The 6,802-nt window shown below is 40.5% G+C and overlaps 1 pseudogene; it reads right to left on the bottom strand.

Moving 5' to 3' along the window:
- Positions 1–2,191: 2,191 nt before the first annotated feature.
- Positions 2,192–4,100, bottom strand: LOC114684976 (annotated as a pseudogene).
- Between the last annotated feature and the right edge of the window lie 2,702 nt (positions 4,101–6,802).

Here is a 6,802-nt window from a genome sequence, read left to right as displayed (position 1 = left end):
CATTCACAATTAATACAGAAAATACTTGGAAACATTTCCATATAATGTTTGACACAGAAATCATCAAATAGAAGTATACAATGTTGACAGGAGACAGTACATTTATAATTTATAACCCCAAATGTATTTATAAATTAAAAATGGAAAGATCTACAAATGAAATTATGAAGGTTCACCAAAGTCATTTAATCTGTCAGCTTCTCATTCATTTTTATGTCTTAATAATATTCTATTGTATGAGTAAGCCACATTTTATTTCTCTCCAGTATTTGATAGGTATTTGAGTTGTTTTAACTTTTTTACTATTAGCAACACACTGCTGTAAACCTTCATGTACATGTTTCATAGGTACACATTTTCAGTAGTTTGAGGATATATTCCTAAGGGTAGAATTGTTGAGTAACAGAGTAACAATGTTTTGCATTTTGACCAACCACCAAACTGTTTTGCCAAAGTGGCACACCATTTTACAGTCTCACCAAATCCTTGTTTTCAAGGCTCTGATTTTTGTACAAAAGCATTTAATCATTCTGTCAGAGCAAACCAGGAAAAGTAAGCTATAGTTCAGAGCTGTTCTATTCCATTTACTATGCAAAGCCATTCTTGGTGTTTGCAACTCTCAGCCCTTTTGAGTATTCTTGCAGTGTTCACTTTTTCCTCCGCCACTTTTTTTTTTCTCCTTTTTTTTTTCTGGTTTATTTCTATCTATTACAAATGTATAAAAAATCCTCCATCAGTGCTGCTGACAGCAGCAGAACCCTGAGAAATATACCTTTGGTTTGCCTCAGAAAAGGAACACATATTGCACTGTAAAGTTTATAAAATTGGCACAAAACATTGTGATAATGTTACAATACCAGTTTTAAGAGTTCAGTGACTAATGGGGAGCCGGTGGGATACATGCAGAACTGTGAAAATGATCTCACTTAGCCAGCTGTACGTGTAGACTGTAAATCTACATTCAGATAATTTCTGAACTAAGACTATCATCTCAGTTTATCTGTTGAGGTCAACCAGGAAACCCTAGAATATACCTTGATTTTTGCAAAAAACAAAATAGGGGGAGGGGTTTCTTCAGCATTTCAGTCCACGAGTAACAGTATCCTAACAGGCAAAGTGTTCTCTCACTGTCAACATAGAATGAACTGCTGCTGGAGGTCAACTTGGACTTTAATTTGCATTAGCAGTTACATGCATAGTAGTCCAAGTTATTGACCTCATGACTTTAAAAAGTAACTCTAAAAAAGTAAAATGGCCCTTCTTGGAAGACTAAAGAAAGACATCCAGCCACAGTTGTAAAAAGTCTCATCAAAACAATATACCCTTTTATGAATTATGCCTCAATTAAAAAAAAAAGTAGCCCCAAATAAGAAGCAGCTCTGAAAAAAAATATAACTTAAGATATTTGAAAAAAACAAGGTGAATACAGGTTCAAAAATAATTAAGATACATTTTCCTAAGGCTACCTAGAATTAGGCTATAAAGAATTCTACCATTTCAAGTTTACCACTAGTTACTAGATACCTATTTACAAACAAGATGTTCACTTTTTTTGTTCCTTTATCAAGAGAAGAATCTACCTTCAGACTATGAGGATGGTGATGGGGAGGGACTAGAAAACAAGATTCAAACAATCCCATGCAAATATCACATTTTTCAAATGGAAGAACTCCAAACTGCACTAGAAGTTCCAATCACTAAGACACTTTCCATTAAAATGATTTAAGTACAACTACATGGCACCAAGGTTTAGGCCTAATATAGGCCTGACAACCAAGTCCTTGTTTTCTGGAAGAAAGGCCTCAAAAGTCCCACTCAATTCCACATAACAATACTTCAAAGATCAATTAGGTTTTCATTTCCTTAATATTTTTGTTTTTGACTTCTAATCTTAAAGACTAGATTAAAACTTAGCTCATTTCCCAGAAGGCATTGCTTCCCTTTGCTCTATGAAAGAGTCCACCAAGACCTCTTCCTCAAAACCATCTAGCCCCCAGCCTCCAGCCTGTGCTTGTGATGCATCTTTCTCAACATCCTTCCCGCCATTCTTCACTGCACTGCACAAGCTAACAGATTAAGTATCTGTTTTCTTACATTAACTCCCTAGGATTTGCTAAGGTTTTTGCAAGTCACTAGATAACATATACAGTCCTAAGGAAATAATGTCACTTAAAAATCAGCACTGGACACTAATTAAAGCGAGCTTGTGTATGTCTACTGCCTTAAACTAAAAGTGAGGCATTGCTTACAAACTGTGACGAGCCGCCCTCCACCGGCCGGCTCACTACTCCTGTCCCTCGGCTGCTTTTTCAAGGAAGTATACATTAACCAGATGGCGACTGAGGTGCTTGCTGTAATCCTTTTCCTTTCTGAAAGACTGATCACAGAAAATACAAACAAACTCTCCCTCGGTTATTTTAACTGCCAACCCCTCCTTCCCACTTTCTGAACCTGCCTCCTGTGGCACTGGCCAAGCCCCATGCAGCCCAGAATCATCACTTTCCTGGGACATACCATCACTCAAGTCACTTCCATCATGGCTGTGGATGCCTTCGTCTTCATCAATGTCCGGTGACTCGTTTTTCAGCCAAAGTGATAGGAGGCGAGGCTGTTACGGTTGGTGATGGGACAGGAGGCAATGGTGACGCCGGTTCCGGTGCTGAGGCTTTCACAGGGACACTGTCTGGGTTCTGCTCAGTGTCCACTTCCATTTCACAAAGCCCAGCTGAACCAGTCTGACACTTAGCATGTAACGTTTCACCATCTGACCCATTTGAATTTTGTTCCGAGGATAAGGCACTGGTAGATTCCTTGGGAGCAGCAAGCGTAGCTAGACTCTTGCCAGCTTCCTCTGTTCCCACTTTCTTGAGAGGGGCCATTTTATTTCCTTCCCCATCAGAGCCAATTTCTTGGTCCTTAGGTGTCTCGTCTCTTCTTGAGTTTCCCTTTGGAAGATCCTATGCACACCTGCTGCCCTTCAGAAGCTGGTTATCTCTAACAGGCACTAAGCCAACTTCAATAAGGACTTGCTCCTGCCGTACCACCTCACTCCACATGCCCGACTTCTTCTTGGTACTCTCTTTTTGGGGAGAAGACCTTTTGGTGACTGGTTTCACTTGAAGAGGTGACTCCATGACAGCAGGAGGCTCCTTCTGAACAGATCCCATGTGAGGAGGCCCTGTCTGAGCAACCTCCACCTGAGCATGGTCCAAAGGACAAAGCAGCTTCTTCTGACATTGTCCCCGCTGAGACTCCATGGGAGAAGGCGGCTCCATCTAATCAGGCTCCATGGGAGGAGGCGGCTCCCTCTGAGTAGGCTCCATGGGAGGAGGAGGCTCCATCTGATCAGGCTCCATGGGAGGAGGCTGTTCCATCTGAGTAACCTCCATGGGAAGAGGCTGCTCCATCCCTGGAGGCTCCGTGGGAGGAGACGGCTCCCTCTGAGGAAGCTCCAGGGGAGAAGGCAGCGCCCTCTGAGCAGGCTCCAGGGGAGGAGGCAGCTCCCTCTGAGGAGGCTCCAGGGGAGAAGGCAGCTCCATCTGAGCAGGCCCAGTCTGAGCAATATCCATGGGAGAAGGAAGCCCGGTCTGAGTAGAGCCTGTAGGGGTGACCACCACCTGAGTGAGCGCAAGACTGGAAGAGACCTGCTCCTGAGCCAGCTCCATGGAAGGAGGCTCTGCCAGAGCCGTCTCCTTCTGTGTCTCCCGAGCAGGTCTGCTGCCTTTCTTACTTGATTAACCTTTTTGAGGTTTCTTCTTTTCACCTTTTTTAATGGAAGTATTTTGCTTTTTATTGTCCCCCTTAGTCTCCTCCGTCTTGCTGTCATCCTTTGGCACCTCGGTACTATTTTTGGATTTGCTTTCCATCTTTTTTTTTTTCTTTTTTGTCACTGGTTCCTCGTTCACAGGCTCATCTGATGGATGGGCTTCAGCAACCACCTTTCTTTTGTTCTTCTTGGCTTTACTGACTTTTTCTTTATTATTTCCTGTATGTACATCTATGTGTTTCGTCTCTGCTGCCTTAGTCTCTGTCTCGGATTTCCGAGTTCTGGTAGTTACCTGGACCACTGAGGCATTGCCACAAGACTTCTCTTTTGAAACATCCTTTTTCTCTAGATATTAGGATAGCTACACCAGCTAGTTTCTTAGGTCCATTTGCTTGGAAAGCCTTTTCCCAGGCCTTTACTCAGAGGTAGTGCCTGTCTTTGAAGTTAAGGTATGTTTCTTGTATGCAGCAGATGGATGGGTTCTGTTTTCTTTTCCATTCTGTTAGCCTATGTCTTTTTATAGGTGAGTTGAGACTATTGATATTGATGGATATTAATTACCAGTGATTGTTAATTCCTGTTATTTTTTGTGGTTGTGTTGTGTTGTCCTTCTGTGGTGTATGTTGGTATGGGATTATCTATTGCTTGATTTTTCATGGATGTGTTTAGCTTCTTTGGGTTGAATTTTCCCTTCTAGTGCTTTCTGTAGGGTTGGGTTTGTGGACAGGTATTGATTAAATCTGGTTTTATCCTGGAATATTTTGTTTACTCCGCCTATGGTGATTGAGAGTTTTGCTGGGTATAATAGTCTGGGTTGGCATCCGTGGTCTCTTAGTGTCTGCATGAGATTTGTCCATGATCTTCTAGCTTTCATAGTCTCTATTGAGTAGTCTGGTGTTATTCTGATGGGTTTGCCTTTATATGTTACTTGGTCTTTTTCCTTTGTGGCTCTTAATATTTTTTCTTTGTTCTGTGTGTTTAGTGTTTTGATTATTATGGCGAGGGGACTTTTTTTTTTTGGATCCAGCCTATTCGGTGTTCTGTAAGCTTCTTGATTCTTCATAGGTATTTCTTTCTTTAGGTTAGGAAAGTTTTCTTCTATGATTTTGTTGAATATATTTTCTATGCCTTTGAGTTGGTATTCTTCTCCTTCTTCTATCCCTATTATTCTTAGGTTTGGTCTTTTCATGGTGTCCCAAATTTCCTGGACGTTTTGTGTTACTACTTTTTTGTCTTTAGTGTTTTCTTTGACTGACGAATCTATTTTCTCTATCGTGTCTTCAGTGTCAGAGATTCTCTGTTCCATCTCTTGTGAATCTACTTTTAAACCAAAAAAGCAACTACTAGTTTTAAATATTTTACATTGATATGGATTTTGGTATATTGATACAAATTTAAGAATATTTTGGTAAGCATGGTGTATATATGTATCTACTCTTGTTCATGGTATTGTACCTATATGGTTCATCTAACAAGGTAATGTAAATTTCTATTTCTTGAAACTTATTGTTACAATCTGTTTAGGATAATAAATAAATGCAAGTTATTAGTTAGGCATCTATTACAACCAAACTTGTAGTCATGTTAGGTATGTTTTCAAGGTCAAACAGTGATACATTTTAGATAGACAAGTAGTCTTCACACACTGCAAAGATCTACAGAATATGGTCTTATGGTTCTTTTTTATGAATATAAGACATGTCTGCTCTTGGCAACACCAATCTATTTCAGAGAAGATGATGGGCTAAGAAAAAACTCCATAGGGATTTCACTGGGCAAGAAACTGCTCTTTGCCTTGACTGCTGATATATGCTGTTTAAATTGGATAAGCAGGACACAAAAGAAAGTGACTGCCAAACTTTGCCAAGACAAGGTAGGACAGCCCTTCAGAATATCCTGCTTCACAGAAAAGTCTGTCAGATATTTTAGGCCTGTAGGCCAAAGATGGATTCCCCAATGTTACAGAGGAACTTTGAGTGACTGTCCAGAGAGCCACCTGTTTTTGTCATGTCTCACATTGTTTTGGAAGTTGCTTACTTACACTTCCTGTTTACTCAAGCAATATTATTTGCTTCTTGGATCTCTGATCGAGTTGAAAACTTTATATTTATAGATAGTTTTAGTTTTCCTTGTTATTGGATTCAGAAAAGATATTCACTAAAGAGGTGTAAAGTGTATACAGTTGAGAGACATCAAAAGATAGTTTTTGATTGGTAATGCAAGTTAGGATAGAAGGTGAATTAGGTACAACCCTAAGGACTCACCAAGATAGGATAGATAATGGAGTATTTTCTCTGAATTTGTGTAATGTTTATGGACTAGACATTGTTGATGTATTTGTGGCCTGTATATATTATATATAGTTATTGTGCTTACTATATAGGTTTTCTTATTCTAGTTATCATCTTCTTTTTTTTATTTTAGACATAAAGGGGGGAGTGTGGTGATATTTTATTTGTGCTTTAACAAAGCTTGCCTACAGATCAGAAAGTGGAGCTAGCCAATAGTTAACCATAGAGTTCTGGAGGTCTGTACAGACAGAAGTCAGAAAGTGATGTAGCTGGGCAGACAGAGAAATATAAGGTGGGTAGAGACAGGAGATCAGCCCTTTCGGTCTAAGGAGTTGTGGAGGTAAGAGGTGATTTTGGCTGGTCCTTTACTTCTCTGATCTTTCAGCATTAACATGATATTTGACTCTGGATTTTTATTATTAAGACCAATTAGATCCGAGTGGTGGTGGTGCATACCTTTAATCCCAGCATTCAGGAGGCAGAGCCAGGCAGATCTCTGTGAGTTTGAGGCCTGCCTGGGCTACAGAGTGAGTTCCAGGAAAGGTGCAAAGCTATACAGAGAAACCCTGTCTCAAAAGACAAAAACAAACAAACAAAAAGAACAATTAGAATTTCTGCTACAGGCCTCTGGGAATCCAGTGCCTGTGGTGTGATGCCTTGTGCAGCCTTGGTGCAGTGGGAAGGGGCTTGGACCAGCCTAGGCTCAGTGTGCTGGGCTCTGCTGACTCCCCATGGGGACCTTGAT

This window comes from Peromyscus leucopus, chromosome 22, assembly GCF_004664715.2.
Source record: "Peromyscus leucopus breed LL Stock chromosome 22, UCI_PerLeu_2.1, whole genome shotgun sequence".
Lineage (NCBI taxonomy): Eukaryota > Metazoa > Chordata > Mammalia > Rodentia > Cricetidae > Peromyscus > Peromyscus leucopus.
Note: the sequence above shows the minus strand (reverse complement) of the source record. Positions and strands in the feature narration are given on the sequence as shown.